Below are 26831 nucleotides of genomic sequence, written 5' to 3' on the forward strand. Positions count from 1 at the left end.
CTGTTTTTCCTTGGGATGATCCCTTTTATGCCAATGATCTGGTGTCCAGTGTAGCCTAGTTCTGGGTAATGTAAAATGACCTTTGGCATGCATGCTCAAGCCATCTCCATCTTTCCCTTTTTAATTTAACTCAGCTCTTGGGTTGAGATTCTTCTTCTGGAAGGTACTTGGTTTGGAAAGCTTGTGAGCTGTTCTTGTAATTTCCAGAATATTGAGCCACATAACAGCATGCTGAGGATGTTTCTGTTAAAAGTCCTTAAGAGGTTTGGTCCAGATGGTCTCCAGCATGAAAAAAGGGCAGCTTGGCTTTGCTGATTCTTGAGTGGACTTGTCTTTCCATGTCTCCATCTGCTGCAGCCTCACTACCCACACAGGTAAACTCACTCACTTCCTCAGTGTCATTGCATTTATGACAGGCTGTTATTTGTGTTCTGATTTATTTTTATCAAGTTTATGTTGAGATAGTCACATTGGGAAGCTAAACTATTGTGCGATCCTTTAAAGAAAGACAATCTGTGAAAGAACAGCAGATGTTCTCCCATGCTGTTTTTATAGCAGATTCTCACATCCTGTACACCAGATTTAGACTAGAAGAAAACATTTAATCCTAAAAAATGCTTGTGTAGACTACTATACAACAGTGCCCTCTGAGCTTTACATTAGTAAATTGATTTTTAGATAATGGTAAGATGTATTTTATTTCCTTGCCTGAAATCTTACCAATATGCTGATCACATCACAATCAATATTTTAAAATCTTTCAGTATTCTGGACCTTCAAAACTATAAATCTCATCCCCTCCCCCCTTTTACAAAACCATAGTGCCAGTCGTGGCGGTAACATGAGCGCTCATATGAGCATTGGAGCTGTTACTACCATGGCCGGTGGTAAAAACCATGTTACAGTTTTGTAAAAGGGGGGGAGTAAATGTTTTTGGCTTTTTCTTATATTGGTAAATAAGAGACAGATCATCTTTATGCTGCCTTGTTCACTAGATTATTAACCAAATTTCTTTTTTCTTTCAAGAAAGGAATGGAATTAGATGATACCATTTGTCTGGCTGAATTCCCATATCCTATTTTTTGTGAAAAAATATTTTTAAAATGAGGGAAATATATATATATTTTAGAAAGTCATTGATTGCTTTTATCCCCTGCTGTTTTAAGTATCATCTGAATGAATAGAAGCAGGTATTCAGGTTTTCTCAAATGAAAATTGTGGTAAAAGGGTATATTCAAATGGCCACAGTTTGAAAATAAAAGATTTTTGACATACGTAGGTGGTGAACCTAATATAGACACTCAGACTGCTTTCTATACCATCCAGACTCAGCCCACAAGGAGTTATTCATCCTCACAATTACATGTTTTTATCCATCTTCCAGAAACTTCAATCCCTCTCTCCTACTCTTGTTTCTCTCTCTCTCTTTTTTTTTTTTTTTTTTTCAAACATCCTGGCTTTGGTTTATATTGTAGCCTCTTCCCCCACTCTGGCCTCCTTTGCCCTCTCCAGCCCCATGCCGGTGCTGAGTGTAAACAAAAAAATACTTTTCCTCTCTCTCTTAGGTCCTACCTCACGCTCACTGTCTAACACCAGCTGTGGCAGGATTCACATTTTAAATCTGACATATTGTAATCACAAAATAGAAAATAAAATTATTTTTTTTACCTTTTGTTGTCTGGTCATTTTATTATTCAAATGATGTTGGTCCCAGGCTCTGGTTTCTGTTTGTCTTCTGTTAACTCGCTCGCAAGGGTCATCTGCCCATTTGACATTTTCTTCTTTCTCCATGCTCAACATCCATCTTCCATTTCTGTACCTTCCCTTCCACTGCCATATCCAACATTTCTGTTTCCCACTGTCTACCATCTCTCTCTCTCACACCCTGCCTTTTGCCCTGGGTAAAACCTCTCTATTTCCTTCCATGCAGCATCTCTCCCTTCCTTCCCTCTATTATCATGTGCAATATTTCTTTCTCTCTCCCCATGCACCATTTCTCCCTGCCTGCCACCCTTTGTCCAACTTTTCTCCCTCTATCTTCTCATGCATGTCTTCCTCCCCTCCACCATATGCAGGATATCTCCCTCTCAACACTTACTACCTCTGTTGCATCTCTCCCTTCCTCTTCTCCATCCCATTTTCACCAGTTCTTCCTTTCTCCTCTCTTTCTTCATGTGCAGCAGCTTTCCATCCCACCTATTCCCCTGTGTAGCACCTCCCAACCGAACACACACCCCCTTCGGGCCTCCTAAAGTAACAGCAGCGGTGGTGGTGACCGGGCTTTGCAGAGGCAGCACAATGAACAGGCTTCTCGGGGATTCCCTCTGCCGTGTCATCAATGACATCATCCATGACTTGGTAGAGGGAAGGCCCTTGAGGGGCAGGCCAAGAGAAACCTGTTCACTGTGCTGCCTTTGCCAAGACCAGTCACCACCACTGCTGCTTCTACTTTAGGAGACCCAGAGATATGTAAGGAGTCAGGACTCATTGAATCGGTGAGTCTGATTTTTTTTTGAAAGTGAAACGATTCATCAGTGAATCGATTTGAATTGGCAAATTGGGCAGCACTACTGCTGAAGAATGTGTAACTGTCACTGGTATAAACCAGGGAACAAAATTAACTACACTGCTGCATCTCAATGGGCCTTGGCCTTCCTTTTGTGAATAACCACAAGGTCACAGATAGTGGCGTAATGAGGATGATTGGCACAAGGGGAAGTGACACTCCTCTCCCACCCTCTTCTCCACTCCTCCTGCCACACGAGTGCACCCCTTCCCTTCCCCCGTACCTCTTTAATTTTCCCAGAGGGAACAGCATTACGAACTTGCTGTCCAATGTCACTTCCTAGGCGCGGGACCCAGAAGTGATATCAGAGAGAGTCTACACTGATGCAAGCACAAGTTCATGATACTGCTCAAGCCAGGAAAATTAAAGATGTACGAGGAAAGGGAAGGGGCACACGTGGGAAAGAGCGGGAGGGGGGGGCAAAGAGGAGGATGAGCCCCCACCAAGTTGATGCCTGGAATGGACCCCCCCCTTTTTGTTTAAGCTCTTTATTGGTCTTCCTACATTACATTAAACTGGATATGCACTGAGAGAGGATCACAGAGTGATTACATGTGGCCAAATTCAGGTCAATAGGTCCCTGAACACTGGCTCCTATCCAATTCCCTTGCCTCCTAGCTGCTCAGAAATATAGAATAACCCCACAGTCCAGGAGAGCAGGATGAAGGAGTAACAACAGACTGCAACTCCAGGCAGTTGAGATGGATCCTAGATATGCAGGCAGTCAGGCAGATGAAATGCAACAGGAGCCACTCCCGGGTCCAAATGAAGTTCCAGCCTATATGAGGAAGGAGAGAATGTCAGTGTGGTGAAATTTTATAGGTTTCATAAAGGGCTGCTCAGATATAGATAAGGACATTGCCATCTGGGAGAAGCCAGGGCCACACACGCAACCCAAAATACAGCAACCTACACACACTGTTTGGTATACCAGGTGGATAACAACTGGGAGGGGGTCTGTTTCGGGAAGGCTATGGGAAATGAGCAATGGACAGTAATGCAGGTGGTATAGCTGAGAAGGTAGTAATCAGGAGAGAGAATAGGGGTGGGTGAGTGAGTAGGGGAAGGAGCAGAAAATGGATGGGGCTAGGGGGTGTGGGTGGTGAAGAAGGAAATGGAGCAGAAGGTTGATGGAGATAGGGGATGTGGGTAGAAGGAATGGGAACAGAACAGATGATGGATGGGACTAGGGAGTATGGGTGGAGGGGAATGGAATGGAGCAGAAGGTTGATGGAGCTAGGGAATGTGGGTAAAGGGGAAGAGAATGGAGCAGAAAGTTGATGGGGCTAGGGATATGGTTGGATGGGAGGGGAGGGAAGAGGAAAGAAATGGGCAGATGGATGGGACCAGGGGAATGGTGCAGAAGGTTGATGGGGCTACAGGTGTGTGTATATGGGATGGATGGGGATAGGATGTTAGGATGGGGCTGGCCAGAGAAAGGAGCAGAAGATGAGGTGGGGGTGGAGTGGTCATGGGAAAGAGTAGAAACTGGATGGGATTAGAAGTGAGAGGGATAAGTGGAATATAACAGCTTACTAAGGGGAGGGGGAGATTCAGAAGATGGATGTTACTAAGGTATGGGGTGGGGTGGGGTGGGGTGGGTGAAAAAGAAAACAGAGCAGAAGATGATAGGGCTTGGTGAATGAATAGGAGAGTGTTTGTGAGCAGAGCAGAGGATTATGAATAGGAAAGATGGAGTAGAGTTTTTAAGAAATAGTGAATACTTGGCAGTTTTAGGTATGAGTAGAGGTATATTGATGGGTTGGGAGAATGGGGATGGGACTTGATATACTGCCTTTCTGTGGTTACAATTAAAGTGGTTTACATATTATTATTTATTATTAATTTTTAGATTTATTAACCACCTTTTTTCATGAAGAGATTTCACCTATAGCGGTTTGCAATTCATTAACTAGCAGTTACTCTCAATATAGGTACTTATTTTATACTTGAGTCAATGGAGGGTTAAGTGACTAGTCCAGAGTCAAAAGGAGCTGCAGTGGGAATTGAACCCAGTTCCACAGGATCTCAGGTCATTTCACTAACCATTAGGGATAAGAGAAGAGAATAAATGGGATACGAGAAGAGGGCAAGAAAGGGGGATAACGACAGGAAAGACTGAGACGTAATGTGAATGGCCTCGAAGGCTGGAGAAAGGATGATAGACATTGAAAAGGGATGTGGGAACTGGGGATTGGTAAAGAATGAAAGGCATTTCAGGCATCAACTACCCTTTCTTTAAAAATATATTCCGCAATGTTGTTTTAAGTTCACCTCGGAGCTTTATTTCATGTCCTTTCGTTCTACTGCTTCCCCTTCTTTGGAAAAAAATTAATTTGGTCATTAACACCTTTCAAATATTTTAATGGTTGTATGATTTTCCCCCTCTCTCTCCTATCCGCTAGGATCTTCAATTCTCTTTTCATATATCTTCTTGCCCAGATCCCTAATTTGGTCAATTTCCACTAGATAGCTTCCAGGCTCCTTATATCCTTAACAAATATGACTTCCAAGACTGGATAAGTGAAAGGTGATGCATGTTGGTAAGAAAAAATCTTATACACGAATACAGGATATCCGGTGCAGTACTTGGAGAGACACCCCAGGAAAGAGACTTGGGAGTACTGGTCGACAAGTCAATGAAGCCATCTGCGCAATGTGCGGCAGTGGCAAAAAGGGCGAACAGAATGCTAGGAATGATTAAGAAGGGGATCACAAACAGATCAGAGAAGGTTATCATACCGCTGTACCAGGCCATGGTACGCCCTCACCTGGAATACTGCGTCCAGCACTGGTCACCGTACATGAAGAAGGACACAGTACTACTCGAGAGCGTCCAGAGAAGAGTGGCTAAAATGGTTAAGAGACTGGAGGAGTTGCCGTACAGTGAGAGATTAGAGAAACTGGGCCTCTTCTCCCTTGAAAAGAGGAGACTGAGAGGGGACAGGATCAAAACATTCAAGATAATGAAGGGAATAGACTTAGTAGATAAAGACCTTCTCCAAGATAGAGAGAACGAGAGGACACTCTCTAAAGTTAAAAGGGGATAGATTTCGTACAAACGTAAGGAAGTTCTTCTTCACCCAGAGAGTGGTAGAAAACTGGAACGCTGTTCCGGAGGTTGTTATAGGGGAAAACACCCTCCAGGGATTCAACACAAAGTTAGGCAAGTTCCTGCTGAATCATAACATACGCAGGTAAGCCTAGACTCAGGGCACTGGTCTTTGACCTAAGGGCTGCTGTAAGAGTGGACTGCTGGGCACAATGTACCACTGGTACATTCTTATGTACCACGGCAATTCTTATGCAATGTACCACGGCAATTCTTATGCTCTTATAAACCTCACCAATGACCTGTACACTGCTGATTTTAGCCCGCTCTATAAAGCCTTGCACCCTTTCAGGTTTTCAGAATATCCACGATGAACGTTGCTACTCTCTGGGTTTTTGCCAGATTCGAGTGACCTGGATTGGCCACCATGAGGATGGGCTACTGGGCTGGATGGACCATTGGTCTGGCCCAGTAAGACTATTCCTTTGTTCTTAATATTCATGAGAGAGATTTGCCTGCATTTTCAGCACAATTGGCCGGGCTTGGCCTTGAGATCCCAATTTACAGTTTCAACAGAGTTCTGAGATAAACTTGGCCTACCTGAGCAGAGCTTCTGTAATTTATATGCACAGGTTAGAGAGGTATATGCTGGAGGACTCCTCTTCTATCCTCTAGATCAGTGTTCTTCAACCTTTTGACACCTATGGACCGGCGGAAATAAAATAATTATTTTGTGGACTGGCACCAATCCAAGAACCAGCAGTTGAAGAACACTGGGCTAAGTCATGCCCATCTCTACCCCAGACCCCGCCCCCATAATAATACTAATTGTAACACCATTTTTTCCATTCATTTTTCATATATACACACAATATAATTGTATTAACAACACATAATGGTTAACCACAAAATTAAAATACACAAAGCACACTGTATGCTTTTCAACATTCATTCCTACCAGAAAACAAATAACCCCATGCAAATGCAGATCCAAAACCTAAAAGTACTAATATTTACAAACAAACCCTAAAATGCATGACTCTGCATGCAGTACAACCCCAGAGGAAAAGAAACAAATGTGTTTCATCCTGAACAGACAGCAGATGTAAATCAATCACTAAATAAAAAAATAAAAGCATTCCCCTACCGTTGTTGTCTCTCTCCCTCCATGTTGTGCCTTGCCTTCTGGCCTGCCCCTTGGTGTTATCGTGGGCCGGTCCACAGTGCGATCAATGCGGCGTCTTCGGGCCGGCGCCCTGAGTGTTGCAGTGCACAAAGCTGTGGGCAGCAGCTCCTCGTGTGCATCCCACGCCTCATCTGGAAGCCCTCCCTCTGACATTGTGACGTCAGAGAGAAGACTTCCGGTTCAGGCACAGGATTCGCGTAGGAGCCTTTTCCCACGTCTTTGTGCGCTGCAGCACTCAGGGAGCGGGCCCGAAGATGCCGCGTTGATCGCAACCTGGACCGGCGGTTGAAGAGCACTGTCTTTGGCCGGATGGACGTGCCAGCCCTGTGGACCAGCAGAAAATTTCTGCGGACCGGCGGTTGAAGTATAGTGCTCTAGATCTCCCTGATTGAGCTGTGCTGAGGGTTTTTCTCCTGTCTTGACCATGTCCTCCTTCTGCTGCTCTTGCTGAGTCATCTCCTCTCTGTTCTGTAGCCTGACATTTAAGGTGACTCTGTGGCTATGAGGGTTTGCTGTTAAGGGGGAGCAATAATTTCTTATTGACTCCCTCACACACTCTTTTCCATTTCTACTTCTGATTGTTCTGTGCTCTCTCGTTCACTACTGTCTTACTGTGTGCGCATTATCACTTTTTACTTAATAGCATAATGTGGCCTAAAACACTGTAATACACAGTTTTCAGTTCAGACTTGTTTGATTATACAGTTTCCTGGCTAGATATATTCTAACCACAGAAATGTTCCCATTTAAGGGCTCCTTTTATGAAGGTGCGCTAGCATTTTTAGCACACGCACAAGATTAGTGCACACTAGCCGAAAAACTACCGCCTGCTTAAAAGGGGTGTCAGGTCAAAAGCGCGCCGGGACAAAGGCGTGCGCAGACAATTGAGCGCAGCATGGAGGCGCGCGCCATAGAAAATTACTGTTTTTAGGGCTCTGACAGGGGGGGGCGTACTTAATAGAGATCGCGCCACGTTGTGGGAGCATTGTGGGGGGTTTGGGAGATTGTAACCCCCCACATTTTACTGAAAACTTCACTTTTTCCCTGTTTTTAGGGAAAAAGTTAAGTTTACAGTAAAATGTGGAGGGTTACAACCCCCCAAACCCCCCACAACGCCGGCGCGATCTCTATTAAGTTAACTGGGGGGGCTCCCCAACAAAAACCCCCGTCGGAGCCCCTAAAAACTAATTTTCTTCGGCGCGCGCCTCCATCTTGCGCTCAGTTGTCGGCGCGCGCCTTTGTTTTTTGCGGGGTTATCTATGAACCCTTAAAAGGAGGCAGTAGCGGCTAGCGCGTGTGGCATTTTAGCGCGCGTTAAGCATGCGCTAAAACTGCTAGCGCACCTTTGTAAAAGGAGCCCTAAGTGTTGCAATTTTTGCTCATTCCAGTCCCAAAATCTTTTTTTTTCCCTAGAGACTATACAAATAAAGGGGTGTGGTATTATTTATTAGAAAGAGGAAGTTTAAGAGTTAATAAGAATAGGAAACTCATTGACCAGGTAGTTGTCCGTAATTATAAGACAGAAAAAAAAATTCCCATTCAAGTAAAATTAATACGAGCACAGCATTTGGCTAATCCATCCTTTTTTATCTGATTCCTATTAAGTCAAGTATTTGACATTTACCGATTCAGAAAATGTACGGGTACTTCAAATTTGGCAAGAACACACTCGTAATCCATATTGGCCGCTGGACTTTCTCCAGCGTTATTTTATTTCCTTACTTTGCATGGGGTAATTTATTGTTATAAATCACCAAGTGAGCATGCGAAGGAAAAAAATGCTAATAGCCTGACCCAATTCATCAGTTTTTGTGGATAAAGAAAAGATTTTAAGAGGTTCCGTAAATGACAGCTTTTATTGGTGATGGACATTATTAAGCCAAGGCATGCTGGTCATGAGGCAGGCAGGGGGTACTGGATGCACTTCAGCCAAGCAAAAAGCAAAGCTGTGTGAATTCGGTAACAGACAGAATAATATTTCATGCAGAACAATATGCCACAAAAAAAGCAATGGCAAACTGGGGAGACTTTCAAAGACCGCAGAAAACTGCAGCAGTGTTTGTCTAAAACCATGCACACACAGCTGATGTATGTGAAGATCCTTAAGGAACAATGGTGAAACATATGTCTGCGGGGAGTCATTTGTGTGCACCACTGGATAATCCAGCTACGTGGTCTTTCTTTTTAGCATTAGAACATTTGCTCTGAATTGGATGACATTGTCTCGCATCATTACTTAAAAACAGCATACTTAAGCATTAACATAGACTCAAAAATGCGGTTAATTGCACTCGGATTATTTGGGATATCTTTCTGGGGCAAAAGTTAAAAACAAGAAGCATTAAATATGTTCCAAAGAGAGTAATATTTTTCTTCAAGATATTTTGGGAATAACAGAAGAGAAAAATGCTTCTTTTCTGTGAAATCTGAAGTTGAAAATTACCTCATTGAAAAGAAATCCAAGTACCATATGTTCATTTGGCCTGAATCTCATTCAACAAATGTTCTCAAGTGGATATGTAAAAATGAAGATAATCTCCTGCTAAGCCTTGATTTGATGGCATCTGTTCGGTTGTTGGGGTTTTTTTTTTGTAAATCTCACAAGGTGACTGTATTGAAACATGCTGGGAAGTTCATCTCTAGAAGTAGCTTGCAAATAACACACAGATTTGAAATGGGCAGCTTGAGATTTACAGTATTCCTGGCTCTGGAAAGACTATGACCTGAAATGCACAAAAATGCACAGGGAACACACATATCTCATGGTGGCTAAGCCCAAATATGTACTGCCTCATTTTAGACAGAACATAGAAATTGGAACTGATATTAGAGAATGACACTGTGACAAAATTCATCACCGTTCCCGTCCCCACGGATAACCGCGGGAAACCATCTTCATGTCATTCTTTAAGGAAAGAGGGAAGAATCGGAGTATGAATAGCCACAACCACTGACCCACAAGCTTTGCTTTGAAGAATGCTGGTGTAGAAGGATTGTAGAATGACAGTCTCTGGTATCCAAAGCAGATATTGTGATGTCATAATGCCTCAATCCACCAGTGCCTAAGAGCCAATCACATCAGTGATGTCACAATGGCTTCATTATCCTTGGCTCACATAAGAATCAGAGTATGAATGGCCACAACCACTGACCCGCAAGCTTTGCTTTGAAGAATGCTGGTGTAGAAGGACTGAGGTTGAAATAGACACTAGAAAATGACATGGGATTATTTCCCGCGGTTATCCGTGGGGACAGGAACGGTGATGAATTTTGTCACCGTGTCATTCTCTAACAGTCTGATTTGTCCAGGTCAGAATGTGTACATTTTTGTAGTGTTTAAAAAATGATCTGCCAATATAGATAGAGTAGGGTTACCAGATATCCAGGAAAACCCAGACATGTCCTCAGACTTTCCAAAACCCTGAGCTCCGGCCACGTCTGAAGAGCCTTCAACAAGCATGTACGGATGACGTCACATGCATCCACGCATGCTGGAGTAGGGTTTCCAGACGTCCGGATTTCCCCGGACATGTCCCCCTTTTGAGGACATGTCCGGGGCCAAGCACCTTGTCCGGGTTTTGGAAAGCCTCCTCTCAATCGCGTCAGGCAGGAGGCAATCCACACATGCGCGGATTGCCTCCTGCCCGACCAAAGCAGGCAGCGGGGGGCAGAGCTAGGGCGGGACTGGGGCAGAGATGGGTGGGAATGGGGGGCAGGTCTAAGGTGTCTGGATTTTACAATCGTAAAATCTGGCAACCTTATGCTGGAGGCCCTCCAGACGTGGCCTTAAGGTCAGAAAAAAGAGACTCGCTTTTTGGGGGCGGGGTTGGAGGCAGAACAGGGCGGGGCTTAGGGCAGAACAGGGAGGGGCCATGCATACGGGCTTTTCCATCGTGAATTATGGTAACCCTAAGATAGAGCCTTTTCTAAAGCACACACAGGAGTGATTGGGTATGTGGGAGCGTCTGTTTTACATGCTGAAGAAATCATAAATGCAAACTTGGCAACTTACATAAGCACTGATATTTACAGGTGTTAAGTTGGTATTTTGCAACTTACATGAGTATGTCAGAAATTTTGTAAACCTAAATGTGTGATCGCTGCTAATTAATAAAACCCTGTCGTTATAAGAAGTTCCTTGAGCGAACCCTCTCATTTCAAGCTGCTAAATTGAATGTATGGCTTAGAAAAATTATGTTAGAGGTCTCTTCCTATCTTGATTTTAGAAAATTGTTAGACTCAACTCTTTGATAGGCTGGTATCTTAATGCCTTCTGCTTCATTTTTTCAATCAAGTTCCTTATATTCAACTTGATGTATTTTATCTGTTCTATGTATTATTTCTTTCCCTGCCATGCCGGTGTTTTCTGCATTATATTGTAAATGCTTTGAGGGGCATAATTAAAAAAAACGTCTAAGTCCCCTTTTGGCCTAAGGTCTTAAACGTTGAAAGTAGAAGTAGGGAAAATGTCCATTATCAGAAAAACATCCAAAAGGAGGGTTTTTTTTATAATGGCCTGCCTCTAAGTTCAGCTGTTTAAATGCCCAGACCACCACTACGTCTAAACTTACACCATATAATCAACCTACAAAAAGCCTAAGTCCCAAACGCCCAAAAAATGGGCTTTTAGGCAAAGGAGGAGTCAGTCCTTCGCCTAAAAGCTGGATTCTGTAACCGGTGTCTGTCAAAAACAACACCGGTTACAGAATCCCCGTCCCCCTACAACGATCCGGGCAGGAGGGAGCCCAAGCCCTCCTGGCCCACGGCTCCCTCTTGCCCCCGATGCTGTCGGGGAGTAGGCGGGGCAAGAGGGCTTGCGCTCCCTCTTGCCCCAAAGCTGTCAGGGGTTCAGGGTGTTGCCGAGCAGGAGGGCTTGGGCCCCCTCCTGCCCGATCGTAATAGCTGGGGGAGGGCTGATCGCTGCAGGAGAGATGGCTCATCTCTCCTACCAGCGATGGTGATCGCCCACCCCCCTCCGAACCACGGCACTTCGGGGTGAGGATCGCCGGCAGGGGAGATGCCCTGCCGTGATGCTCACCCCAAAGTGCTGCGGCTTGGAGGGGGGCGGGTGATCACCATCGCGGCATGAGAGATGAGCCGTCTCTCCTGCAGCGAACATTGCAGTAGGGGGTAGGCAGGTTGCTGGGGCTGCTGAGCTGCAGCGATCAGTTCAGCGGTCCCTTTTCGGCACTTATACCTGTTTTGACTTGGTCTAAGTCAAAACGTATAAGTGCCGACTAGCAACCTGCTAAAGTTTTGGTTATTGCTGCTGTACGCCTAGTCTAGGTCGGCCCTACCGCCCGCCCTTTCCCTCCTCTAAAAACACCTCTTTTTGCTCTATGCGTTTTTAGAGGCAGGGGAAAGGCCTAGCTGGTTTTAGATACGTCTAAAACCAGCTTTGATTATGGGTACTTGGACGATGAGGCTTTTTGATCGTCCAAGTACCCATTTAGGCCACTTTTTAGACGTTTTGGTTTTTTTTTTATTATGAGCCCTTTTTGTCTTTATCTGTTTTTAAGTCCATCATTCTAATTTGTATTTTTATCTGTATCCCATGTATTAGCTCACCTTGTTGTGAACCGCCTAGAACTTTTTCGGTATGGCGGTATATAAGAATAAAATAATAATAATTATTATCTACAGAGCCCACAATCTTTCACTTGCTTCTATTTAGCAAGGAAAATAAACAATGGGGGAGGGGGGGCAGGTTTAGAAGGATAACGCCCTTAATCCTTCCTATAAATGGTTGGCGGAAAAGAGCACTTTTAAAACTCCTACCCATGCTTCTGAACAGTTGTGAATCAAGATGCATGAAAATCCTCATGTGCACATGCTTTCCCTTTGTGAAATAGGGAATCCACATGCAGATTTTAGTCCCTCCCCAATCCGCATCCAAACTCACCCTCTTCCTACTTTCTATGTGGTGAGGATTTACATGTGTAAATAATGGCTGGCTGATATTCAAAGCTTTTTAACCAGCCAGGAAAGGCTCCTGGCCGGTTAGATTGAATTTTAGCACCTAATCGCAAATATTCAACAAGAGATACCCGGCTATCTCCCTCTGAAAATTTGCAAAAGAGGAGACTATATTTTTCAGCGTAGCTGGTTACGTGCAGATATTCAGCACCAAACCGGCTATGTTTGGTGGTTAAAACAGACCACATAAATAGCAGGCATATCTTTAATTGCTAAGCACTTAACCCAGGGGTGTCCAACCTGCGGCCCCGGCCGAGGGCAATGCAGTGTTTTCCTCTGCTGTCCCTGGGTGTTTACCGTCTTGCTGTCTCTCTCCTCTGTCTTGCTGCAGTGTTTGCGCGTTTGTGCGGCCCCAGAAAATTTTTTTTCGGCCAATGTGGCCCAGGGAAGCCAAAAGGTTGGACACCCCTGACTTAACCGGTTAGCACTGAATATTGACTTAAATAGTTAAGTTGCTGTGCTCAAAAATGAATCCAAGTATTCAATGCTGGTCCCTGGAAATTGGCCAGCATTTAATAACCACCTCTCTGTCTCCTGCTCACCCACCCACCCCTCCCTCTTCCTGTGAAACTATCCCTGAAATGCTTTTATGTTTTCCTTCTATACATATACTAATATTTGTCAACAATTGCTTATTTCTGATCTGAAGAAGGGTTACCTTTGAAAGCTCATCATAAAATGCATTGAGTTAGACCAATAATAAAGATATTATCTTATTCCCTTTGGGGGTTTTTTACCTTGGAAAGTGGACTAACACGGCCACTACAGCATTTCATTCAATAACCAGGCTGAATGCCAATACCAGTAGTTAAGGAGGAGGAAGTTGTTCCACCCCCATTGTGCACTACTGCTACAACTCTCAAATTATTCAGGTACTCAAGCATTTTTTCCTAACTGTTCCGGGGGGCTCCCACTCTATCTAATGTACCTGGGACAATGGGGATTAAGTGAATTGCTCAGGGTCAAAAGCAACAGTGCGGGATTCGAACCTCAAAACCTCAGGGTGCGGAGGCTGTAGCTCTAATCACTGCACCACACACTCCCATTTGTGTGACTGCATGCGATCCTTCATCCCCCTCCTGTCCTTTGGCATGGCTGCTATATCCCAGCCTGCTCTGGATGAATGCCCCCTTACAGTGACATAGCGAGGGTGAGATGCGCCAGGGCGGTGGCCCCACCCTTATCTCCACCCCCCTGCTCTTTCCCCAATTCCCCATGCCCCCTTCTCAGCGCGCGCCCCCTTCCCTTCCCTCATACCTCTAGTCGTTCACCGCCGCAAGCAACAAGAACATCAATGTGCTCCTCACGACCACGTCGGCTCTCCCTCTGACGTCACTTCCTATGTGCGGCACCTGGAAGTGACGTCAGTGGGAGAGACGATAGCGTCGCGAGGAGTACGTTGAAGTTGTTGCTCACGGCAGTGAACAACTAGAGGTGCGGGGGAAAGGCAGGGGGCGCGTACGTGGCGAGAGGAGGGGTGGGAAGAGGCGGGGGCCAGAAAGGAGGAGGAGTGCCAGCGTCCCCACCATGGCGCCTGGGTCGGACTGCCCCTCTCCTTTACTCCTCCAGATAGTTGTAAGATTGGTATAGTGAGGCCTATCTTGAAGAAATAAGATTTAGACAAAGATCTGAGCAGTGTATGCAAAAGATCTGTGATCAGTTTATCGAGTGAGATGAATTGGGAGAAGGATTTGAATGAGAATGATGTCATCAGCAAAGCAGCAGAGGAACGCCCGGGAGATAGAAGGCCTTGAAGCAACCTATGTAGATTGCTGCCAACGCTGTTATAAGGTATTCCTGTCTTGCGGTTCGGATGGGAGGGAGAGTTGGGTTGGCGGGGGTGGGGTGTGTGCTGCAGCGGCGGTGGGCAGTGGGGGGAATAGAAAGATGCTACACGGGGGGATGGGGGGATGGGAAGAAGGGAGGGATAGAAACTGCAAGGGTTATGCTGCACAGGAGGATGGGAGGGAGGGAGGGAGATACTGCACAAGGGGAGGGGTGAGAGGGTAGGAAAGATGCTGCACATGTGGGGGAGAGAAAGGAAATAGGAAGAATTGGGGTGGAGGAGAGGAAGGGAGAGATGATCATTACATGGGAAAAAATAAGACATCTTCAAAAATAAGACCTAGTGCCTTTTTTGGACCACAAATTAAAATGTCAGTGTCTTATTTTCGGGGAAACATGGTAACACAACTACAGTACAGTCGTAAGTGATCTTACCAGACCCAAGACCCCACCCAAGAAAGACAGGCAGTGGAGAGCATGGCCAACACTCCTGGCTTTTTAACCGTTGCTCCAAGCTCCACTTCAGTTAGCAACAGCAGCAGCATCCGAGAATCCAAAGAGGGGATTCTAAGAGTTGTGCAAGCACTTTACAGTTATGGAAATCTGATTTTTGCTGAACCCATTCACTGTGGAAAGGCCATCAGCAGAGGCCATTTTTTTAAAACATGTTATGCTCCGGCACTCAGAAAAACAATTCTTAGAGGAGGCCAAGGTCTGGGGTTCTTGTAGCAGCAGGAGCAGAAATGCCACAGCACAAAGGAATCATCAATCCTTCTGTCCACCCAGGTACGCATAAAATATGCTCACAATATATGCTCATAAAGTCTTACCAGGAGTTCAGCGCCACCACTCACCGCCCCATTGCTTTTGAAAGTGGGTAGATGTATGTGGATATTTCTTCACTGGTCTTGGAATCATGTTAATTTTCATAATATTCACGTTATGTTATTTATATTTTTCTCTAATAAACTCTGGGCTCCTTTTATCAAGCCGCACTAGCGGTTTAACACGCGTAATACTGCGCGCTAAACTGCTGGCTGCGCTAGCGGGGGTTAACGTGTGATGAAACATTGCACGCGTTAACCCCGCTATCGCGGCTTGATAAAAGGAGCCCTCTATTTTTAACTTTCCCACACAATTTTGTCAAGAATTTTATAGTTCTGAAAAACCAGCTGTATTTATCTTAAAGCTGTTCTTCTGCGTGGCCGGGGGAGGCTGAACCTGATATGTTTTGCTAACATAGATGCATCAAGGGTCCTCCCTAGAAAAAAATAGCCCAATAATTATTTGTTAATATTAAATGTTAAAACAACTTTTACTCACATACACCATTACTCCCCACTACCTCATTTGATATGAAATACATATCAGAGCCGTTTCATGCCTTCCAGCTCAAACAAGTTTAGCAAGACAAGATGGCGACGGTGTTCATTAATTAAATTTGAAGGGCTCACTCTCATGTAATTCAAATGTGCTGACAAATCAGCAACCTGAACTCAGAACAGAGACGCCCACTCAAACTCGTTGTTTAACACCCCCACCCCCACCTCCGGGCTCTACTCTGTTTAACATATAAATATATATTTGTTCCTTCCAATTCAACACAAAGGAAGCCATCTCTTAAATTCCACCAGGAGTCAGCAGACCAATCAGCAACCTGATCTCAGAACAGAGACGCCTACTCAAACTCAAACTCATTGTTTAACACCCCCCCACCCCACTCATCCCCCCTCCCACCCCACCCATCTCTGGGCTCTACTCTGTTTAACATATAAATATATATTTGTTCCTTCCAATTCAACACAAAGGAAGCCATCTCCCAAATTCCACCAGTGAGTCAGCAGGCCAGCAAGAAGCCACCATGGTGAGGAAGACCATAGCGTTGGGGTTTTTCTACTACCCACTTGACTAGAATGCTGAATCAAACTATAAAATGCTAACAGAGATGAGAGACACATCTAAAACTGAAAAGAAAATAATGAAAGATTAAAATAATCCTAATGTTGACTGGGTGAATGACAGATAGGATTGGGCTTGAATTTTAGATTTAATTACCTTTTCCACATCTAAGTTCAAAGTGTAGTGCTATATGGAGGTAAAGTTTGACTACTAAAATCTGACCCTGGAACTTACAAGAAAAAAAAAGCCATTTTAGATGTAGTTCTGGGTGGCTGCCATTCATCCTGGCCCAGTTCCTTTGCTCTTGGACTGATTGTAGTTCTGTTATTGATTCATTTAAAGCCTTGGCATAGTGTAATGTCACACATAATTAGACTTTCTTCACATATATTTTCTGCAGTTATAAAAAAAAAAAACTAAAGCAAGAAGTTAGAAATGTGAGGAGTACATGAGGAATATAATGTAGAAAAAGTGTATCAAGCATTGGATATCGACATTGCAGGTCATCTTAAGCTACAGTTCCCTGAAGAAGTCTAGGATTTTTTTTTTTTTTTTTAAAGTTCAAAAGTTTTTATTGATTTTAGCATATAAAAGTACAATAAATGTTAACAAGGCCCAAGATGGCTGTCACATTCTGTTGCTGACAAGACGCTGGAGAGTGTCTTTCCTACTTACCAGAGCAATGCTGAAGAGAAGGGGTAGGAGCGTTGGTGGAGCCTCCCAGCGCTCGAGCCCCGCAGTTCTCACCGTCGATGACATTTTCCGGCGTCTCCAAAGTGAGTCGAGTCGCTTGGGGAATCGCCCGATGGGAGCGCCGGCTGATAGGAGTGTCTCGGCGGATACCCCCGGGCTGGACGTCACGCTGAGCCCCGATGTCAGGACGCCTCCCTTACAGCCGTTGCCGCTGGGAGCCAGCTCTCCGAGGGAGGAGAGCATGTCCGAAGAGGCAGAGCTTTCTTCTCGAGAGGCCAGCAAAGTGGAGGGCTCGCTGCAGGGAACAGCACAAGGGGAATTTCTCCTTGCAAAAGAACCAGCGACCAGAACAACTGTGCTTAAGGATCCACAAGGCACAGGGGAGGTAAAACACTCAGATGAACTAACTAATAGTGCACAAATACTTTCCTTTGCCCCTATCCGACCCCCAGAAGTTACACTGGAATCTATATGGGACTTGGTTTCTAGTCTGGGTAACTCTCTCAGTCCTCGGATAAAGAATTTGGAAAAAGAATTAGAATTTCAGAAAGAAGAAATCAAAAATGTGAAACAGGACATTGTAGTCATAAAAACTGAGATACAAGAAGAAAAGAAGGACTTTAAAATGTTTAAGAGCAACCAAGACTTGATTGTGAAAGATAATCTTAATTTAAGAAGAAAATTAGAAGTACTTGAAAACAATAATCGGTTTAACAATTTACGTTTGATTAATTTTCCAAAGGTTGTCTCAATTCCTCCAGGAGAAATGATAAAACGGTACTTTCTGGAAAATTTAAAAATTCCTGATAACTCATTGCCACCATTGTCAAGAGTGTATTATTTGCCTACTAAAAAAAATCAGGATTCTCAAAAAAAAGATGACGATGGTAGTCCACAGGAAAATCTTTTGGATGTTACCGCTTTATTGGAACAATCTGATAGAGAGGTGGCTAGTCCAGCCACTCTCCTACTGACTGTAGCTTTGGCTCTAGACAGAGATTGGATTCTTAAACTTTTCTTTAAAAATAGATCCAGAGATTTCCTTGGCTTCCATATTCAGGTTTTTCCTGATGTTTCGAGAGAAACTCAGAAAAGAAGGAGGGAATTTTTATTGTTAAAACCAGGTGTGACCCAGATGGGGGGGGATTATTTTTTCTTAGATACCCTTGTAAGTGTGTAATAAGGTATAATTCCCTTAAATATATTTTCTTTGAACCGTCTCATTTGACTGCTTTCCTCTCCATGAAGCACCTTGAAAAAGGAGAAACATCGGTGTCTTAATTATCAAGCTCTCTTTCAGCACAGATGACGTGTTTTGGTTAAATTTGTTATAGCACTATATTCACTCCTAATTTCTGAATCTTGGATCCATTGTTGAGGACTAGTGTACGATTAAGTTGGAATTATTACCTTTTATGTAATTTTGGTTTATTTTCAATTTTGAGAATAATCAAAGATATGTTTTTCTTGATTGCACTTTTCTGTACAAGATGGTATGCTTGTTAAAATTTCAAAAATTTATAAATAAATAATAATTAAAAAAAAATGTTAACAAGGCAAGATACATACAAGCTGCATCAATGCAAAGAGTCACAAAATATTATTAATCTAATATAATAAAACCCTAAGCTGCAGGCCACGGCGGCCGAGCACAGAGCCACCAGCAGCGGGTGGCGGTCAGCCCGAGAAACCCCTGACCTACAGGCTGGGCCGAAGTTTAAAGTACTGAGTGTAGGAGAGGCAGGAGAAGCTAGACTGAGGGAAAAAATGATGATGCACAGGGAAATGGAGGGAGAGGGAATGCTGCGGCTGCTGCACAGGGAAGTAGGGAAGGAGATAGGAAGAAAGACACAGGGATAGGGGCAGGGAGAGAGACAGAAAGACAGACAGACAAAGGGGGCCAGGGAGGGAGAGAGACAGAAAGAAAGACAGCGGGAGGAAGAAAAACAGAAAGAAAAAGACAGGGGTAGGGAGAGAAACAAAAAGAAAGACAGACATATATTCTAGCACCAGCGGGAGGAAGAGAGACAGAAAGAAAAGAAGAAAGACACAGGGACAGGGAGAGACACAGAAAGACAGACAGACAAAGGGGACCAGGGAGAGAGGCAGACAGAAAGAAAGACAGCGGGACAGAGAGAGAGACAGAAATAAAGACAGACAGACATATATATTCTAGCACCCGTTAATGTAACAGGCTAAAATACTAGTATAATATAATACAGCAAGCAGACCCATGCCTATTTAGAAGCACAACACGCAGCCAGAAGTACATGTAGTATCCGAAACACAGAGAGAGACACCGGAGCCATACACCTAAAGGAATGTGTGGAGAGAGCCAGGAGACAGCAGCTATGTTCCTATGTAGACATCCATGTTCCAGGACTTGAGTCTAGGGACCCTTTTACTAAGCCGCGCTAGGGCCTTAACGCACAGAATGGCGCGCGCTAAATTGCCGCACACGCTAGCCGCTACCGCCTCCTTTTGAGCAGGTGGTAGATTTCCGGCTAGCGCGCGCTAATCAGGTGCATGCGATAAAACCACTAGCGCGGCTTTGCAAAAGGACCCCTAGCATTTGCTGAAACGCATGTTGGGATCTGATAGTGAGTTTCAGTATATCATTGAAGCTGCATATTAACTGGCCCTTGCACTAAACCTCAGACAATTTTTTTCAGCTAAAAATGTTATATGCATATTAAGATACCACTTTACTAAAATTTATTGTATACACACTAAGAGCTCCTTTTACTAAGTTGCAGTAAACACTAGTGTGTGCTTACTGCAGCTTAAAATGGCTTCGCATGGGATGCACTGAAGTGTCACACAGAAAGCTCCAAATGTACATGTACAAATCATGCTCTAAAATATATTTTTAAATTATTTCTGGGAAGGGCATGTCTGGAGGCAGAGAATGGGCGTTGTTGCACTAAGCAGCACATGTTCACAGTTAGGGTTCCATATGGTTCCAGAAAAAAGAGCAAAGGGCAACAGGAGAAACTGCTTTGTTTTCGTGTCTTTCACTGTTGTGAAGGCACTTTCTCCCGTTAAATCTCCTTCGTTGTTGTTTTCGTGTCCAGAAAAAAAGGGGACAGATTGAGATATCCAGGTTTTACTTCCATTGAAAGCAATGGAAGTAAGTAGGTCTCAATCCGTCCTCCTTTTTCTGGACCCATATGGTAACCCTATTCACAGTGTCTGGAAAAAACGGGACCCCCAACATTTTTACAAATAACACAAAAATATCCTAATGTCCCTATGTGGCAAATGAGTTTCAACATAGGGAAATGCAAGGTCATGCATATAGGGAAAAAAAAAACCGATGTTCATTTACAAAATGGGGGGATCAGTGCTAGGGGTGAGCGACCTTGAAAGAGACCTGGGAGTGATGGTAGACACAACATTGAAGGCGTCGGCGCAGTGTGCCACGGCCTCAAGGAAAGCAAACAGAATGTTGGGTATCATTAAGAAGGGTATCACGACCAGGACAAAGGAAGTCATCCTGCCACTGTATCGTGCTATGGTGCGCCCGCACCTGGAGTACTGTGTTCAGTTCTGGTCGCCGTACCTCAAGAAGGACATGGAGGTACTTGAGAGGGTCCAGAGAAGAGCAACTAAGCTAATAAAGGGCATGGAGGACCTCTCATATACTGACAGACTGAAAAAGCTAGGGCTTTTCTCCCTGGGAAAGCGGAGACTTAGAGGAGACATGATAGAAACCTTCAAGATCATGAAGGGCATAGAAAAAATAGACAGGGACAGATTTTTCAAATTAAGGGGATCAATAAGTACAAGGGGGCACTCAGAGAAATTGAAAGGGGAGAGGTTTAGAACAAACGCCAGGAAGTTCTTTTTCACACAGAGGGTGGTGGATACATGGAACGCGCTACCAGAGGATGTGATAAACAGGAGCACGCTACAGGGGTTCAAAGAAGCTTTGGATAGGTACTTGGAAGACAAAGGGATTGAGGGGTACAGATAAGAGTAAAGGTAGATTATAGGGATGGGATTAGAGGTAAGTTAAAAAATTAATCAGGGACCACTGTTCAGGCACTAGGCCTGATGGACCGCCACGGGAGCGGACCGCTGAGCAAGATGGACCTCTGGTCTGACTCAGCGGGGGCAACTTCTTATGTTCTTATGTTCCCTTTCCTTATATGTTCTTATCCGTCCCTATTCCATTGCTCAAATGTATCTTACCCTTCTTCCCTTTCCCAATGTTTCAAGACATGTCTGTCCAGTTGGTATATTTTTTACTTGTTTGCGTCCCCACCCCACCCCCACCCCCCCCCCGTTGCTTGTTGTTGTTTTTTTTTGTAAACCGCTGAGATTTTAACCTCGGTTTTATATTTGCAGTATATTAAATAAATTGAACTTGAACTTGAAACTTCTGCCCAAAATTCAAGACATTTCTGAGTACTTTAGTTTTCGACAGGATGGAGCTCCAGCACATCGAACTCTCAAAACAGCTGAGCTCTTAATTAATAAAACCTCAGAATTCGTTGAGCCAACAGCTCAGTGACGTCAAAGACTTTGTGAATGTGTCAAAGTTGAAGGAGGACTCTATGAACACAAATTATGAATCAATGAAGAAAACCCCCTATTATACTAATGTATTTTCAAAGGTTATAATAAAGGGTTCTTTTACTGAGGCAATCTAACGGATTTAGGGCTGGATTGTGCAAACGGTGCCTATATTGGTAGCCACCTACAAAAATGCCGCTGATCGTGTGTCAATCATGCTATGGCGCCAATTGCAGAATCATCGGTAATATAGGCCAGGGTTTTGAAGGCCTACATTCCTGGCACCTATGCTTGATGACAATCACGTCTACAGAGGCACATATCTACACCTAATATCGGAGGTATAGCGGCACTCGTTTGTTGGATTCACTGTTGTTTGTTACAATAACTCATTTACCATGGACCCCTGAGGAAGGCAAGTTGTCCGAAACACGGACCGTGTTGGGTCCCTCGGTTGGTAAATAGTAGTTATACCACTAATATTGCAATAAACAGTGCCTGCATCTTGTACATGATCTGCAGTTTTCGTTTTGTTTTTGCCAGTGTAAACCACACCTACTTTGACCTTAGGAGCTGTTTGGCACCTTTGTAGATACAATTATGGCATGCTTTAGAATTCGGCTGCACGACTCATTTCCAGGAGGGCCGCTTTACTCACGTTACTCCTCTCCTAAAGTCACTTCATTGGCTTCCCATCCATTTCCAAATACAATTCAAACTCTTCTTACTGACCTACAAATGCACTCACTCACTCAGCTGCTCTTCACTATCTCTCTTCACTTACCTCCACCTATGATCCCCCTCATGAGCTCTGCTCAACTGGTATGTACCTTCAATCTGTGCCCTTCTCTTCAACTGCCAACTCCAGACTCCATCCCTTCTGTCAAACTGCATCGTATGCTTGGAACAGGCTGCCCAAATCCCTACAGCGGGCTCGGTCTCTGGCAGTGTTCAAGGCCTGTTTAAAAGCCCACCTCTTTGTGAGTGCTTTCGACTCCTAACTCCTCTCACCTTGGGTCCCACATCCCCTACCCTCTATGTCATGTCTTGTCTGTCCAAGTTAGATTGTAAGCTCTTCTGAGAAGGGACCATCTATAAATGTCAACATGTACAGCGCTGTGTACACCTTTTAGTGCTGTATAAGTAGTAGTAGTAGTAGGCACCTACAGGCACCTACATTTTTTAATGAAATTTTAATTGGTTTAAAATGACATGGTCAATTGTCACTCCGATTAACACCAACTAAAATGAATAAGTTAGGGGGTGGTAGGGCACCTACTGCCACCTACCTTACGGCACTGTTTAGCAAATTTGGGCCTTAGGGTGTGCTAAATGGTAAAAAGACCATAGGAATAAACCCCCCTCCTTTAACGAAGCCTTGTTAGTTTTTTTCTGTCGCCGGCTGCGGCAGTATTAGCATCGACGCTCATAGAATTCCTGTGAGCATCAGAGTCACAGCCAGCGATAAAAAGGCCTAAAGCGGCTTTGTTAAAGGGGAGGGGGGACGGGTTAAGCACAGCTTTGTAAAAGGCCCCTAAAAAAGTAATGTCGATAAGATCTGAACACTGTTAGAATACACACTAAATCATCAGGAGATGAGAACTGTATGTGCTCTATGAATTTCACACACTGCTTCTCAGCATTAATCCCATGCCAATTTGTAGGGAGAAAAAAAAACAAAAAGAAACTTTTTGCTCATGTTCTAATGCTTTCCATATAAAAGGGATTTTTTTGGCAGTCTTAGTGTTGCTAAATATTTTCCAAGGAGTTCCATCATCTTCCTTTTCATGCATGGTCTATCTCATCATTTGTTAAATTCAAAGAGCCTGATATTCAGCTCTATTTAGATGGCCGGGCATGGCTCCTGGCCATCTAAATGGCACACAGCCAGCTATCTGCTGGTACTCAGCAGAGGGTAGCCGGCTAGCTCACATTGTAATATCCTTGTCTCCAGATTTGCTTGTTTCAAAAAAATCAAGTCTGAATAATAATCTAATCTACATGGATTACAATGAAAATGGGGGAACATAATTGAGGACATTTGAGTTATAAAGTACCTTCACGTTTTTTGCACAGTGGTGGATGTTTTCTTTGGGACTACATCAAATCAATTTTTCAAAACAAGCAGTCAAAAGATAAGTGCTAATATTTTTTTTAATTTCTTGCTGAATGCAATAGTAACATAATGATCTTGTGATGATGGTTCCCAATACCCTTGGTCTTTTGTTTTATGGGCTATGTGAAGGAGCACTGACCACATTATTATTATTTTTTTTTTTAATTTTGTATTATTCATAAACATTTATTTGATTAGATAACCAGCCACTATTTATTGTTGAGGATATTTACCCCCCACCCCTTTTACAAAACCGTAGCGTGGTTTATAGTGACAGCCATGGCAGTAACAGCTCCGATGCTCATAGAATTCCTATCAGCATCGGAGCTGTTACCGCCATGGCCAACTCTAAAAACCACACTACGGTTTTGTACAAGGGGGGGTTAGTGAGTGTGTAGCTATTTAAAATTATTTTTCCCAATTGAAAGTATTTTATAATCTACACATGTGCTTGCAAACTTTGCCATGTTCTGCCCAAATTCTGCCACTCTACATACCTACTGGCAAGGTATGCACCATCTGATCAAAACCCTTTAATATTTTATTTATTTATTTAAAAATGCTTTTATTTCGCACTATCTTCAAATCTAGGTGGTATACAAAAACATACATAATTAAAATCCAGTACAAATAAATCAGACACAAAAGGACAAACAATAAGGGAAAAAAAACAAAACAAATGGTCATCAATAAATCTTGTTGTCAACATCAAGAAAAGGCTGTTGAAAAAATATATCTTTAAGTAGCTTTTGAAATGTAAATCACTTGGACAACTATGTGAAAATCCTGGGCAAGAGGATGGGGGTGCCATAATCACACCATCTTCAGCTTAACCCAAGCTCTGCTCACCACACTGTCAATTTGGATCACTAATATTAAGGATGATGAAAGTAGGACCCCCAAAGTCTTTGCTTGCTCACAAACTTCACCGAACTCAAAGAGTCGGTAACAGTCAACTCATCAGGTGGAGCAGCATGACCTATCTATAATTTTTCCATCATAGCAACAGGTCAGGGTCTTAGCCAGCCCTCCAGTTTTGAACACATCCAGAGGTGGACTAGGGAGGCAATGCATTCCTCCTCCCCCCCCTCCCCCGCACACTAGACATATCTTTGCTGAAGGGGATGCCAAGATTCCACCAGTCAAATAAATACACTGCCCAAGTCACTCTCCTTCTTACACTGCTTTCTTAATGCAGAGGTTGGTGGTTTACCTTCAGCTGCCAACACCAGGACTTCTTCCAAGCATGAGTGAAAAGTCCTGGTATTGGCGGTTGAAGGTAAGCCACCAACTTCTGCATTAAGGAAACGGTGTGAGAAGAAAGGGAGCAACTCAGGCACTGTATTTATTTGGTTGGGGTGGCTTTGGCATCCCTGCCAGCAAAAATAAAGGGGTGCTGCAGTTCTGGAGGGGACCCGAGCCCAAAATAGGGGGGGGGGGCAGGCATCCATGGTCCCTCTGATGCTATGCCACCGTTACAGGCAAAAATGTTGGTCCTGCCCATTCTCCTTTCCTGTGAATGCTCCCTATGCATTTATATGCTAAGTGAGTTGCCCATGTCACTAATGCTAGTATTCAATACATTTATGCATGCAAATGATGCTTTAATTTAGATGCCAAGTGATAGGATGAGGGAAAGGGTGTACACCAATATCTACACTAATATCAATCTGTCTACCTGCTGAAACCATCTAACTTCAGTTCCAGCTGCTTAAGCTGAGTCATGTGTGTCTAATTTTGAGATCCCAGTCTTTCAATATTGATCTCAGGATCCAATGACATGTAATAGAGGGATATCTGTTGCTCCACTAATCTCTCTAAAATCAGATGGGTTGAATTCCACCCAGTGGCACTATTAGGAATTAGCCATTGCCGAGTTCCCTCTTGTGCCTCCTGGTCTCATACTGCTTATGCTCACCCAGGGCCACTGCTAGATATGATTGGGCCCAGGGCAGGTGCTAGGGAGGTGGCAAGTTTGGGGTCCTCAGTGATATATGGGCCCAGGGCAATTGCCCTGTTTGCCTACCTCTAAAGCCGGTCCTGTGCTTTCCCTTCACAGTAGAAATACCCTGCTATGTATCTATTAGTACATTAAGGAGAAAGCTGCCATATCCCTTATTCTCCAGGGTTATATCACATATGAAAAGCACTGAATATATATTAAAAAAAGACCCCCTCCCCCCATTGCCTGATTCTAATTCTTAATGTTTTTCATTCTCAGAATAATGAAAAAGTTTAAAACTGTCCCAACAGAGACTTGACTTTCTCACCCAAAGTGTTATTTCTATCATCATCCCTGTTTACACCCTTTTATTCAGCTGTAATTGGAATGCTATAGCTTCTTTAGAACAACTGGTTTCTCCACTTACTGTAAGTCTACCCCTGGTTATACCTCTTAGCATCACTCTTGACAGAATTAACATTTGAAGACAGCATAAAACCTAGATGAGCCTGTGCTTTTTAAACCTAGTGTAACTACATTGTTTATCCACTAACCTAATGAAGAGAAGATAATTAGCTTGTCAAAGAAATGTTAGGTTCTCTGAAAAGATAGTACATATAACTTGTTTGTTGACCCATATTTCCACAGAGGCAGAGGGTTGGGTTAAATGGTCATGTTTTGTAGTGAAGGAGGATATGTTAAAAAAGCACCGGTCCCAGTACAGATCCCTGCAGGGGTGCTGTACTGGGACCGGTGCTTTTTAACATATTTATAAATGATCTGGAAATTGGAACAAAAAGTGAGGTAATTAAGGCCCCCTTTTACAAAGCTCCGTTAGGCGTTTTTATTGTTGACTGCGGCAGTATCTGATGCTCATAGAATTCCTTTGAGCATCAGATCTAATACCATCAAGGCTGGTGATAAAAAAGCCTAACGCAGCTTTGTAAAAGGAGGGGGAGGGAGTAAATCTGCAGATGGCACTAAACTATTCAAAATTGTCAAAACACAGGAGGATTGTGAAAAATTACAGGAAGACCTTAGGAAGTTGGAAGACTGGGCATCCAAATGGCACATCGGGAAGAATAATCCAAATCATAC

At 43.7% G+C, this 26831-nt stretch overlaps 1 protein-coding gene across 1 annotated transcript in view; it reads left to right on the forward strand.

Moving 5' to 3' along the window:
* Positions 1 to 247: 247 nt before the first annotated feature.
* Positions 248 to 26831, forward strand: part of LOC117355940 (olfactory receptor 2D3-like) — an 86124-nt gene continuing 59540 nt past the window's right edge. The window contains exon 1 of the mRNA XM_033935134.1: positions 248 to 374. The gene's annotated coding sequence lies outside the window, so the exon portion shown is untranslated. The remainder of the gene's footprint in view (positions 375 to 26831) is intronic.

This window comes from Geotrypetes seraphini, chromosome 1, assembly GCF_902459505.1.
Source record: "Geotrypetes seraphini chromosome 1, aGeoSer1.1, whole genome shotgun sequence".
Taxonomy (NCBI): Eukaryota; Metazoa; Chordata; class Amphibia; order Gymnophiona; family Dermophiidae; genus Geotrypetes; species Geotrypetes seraphini.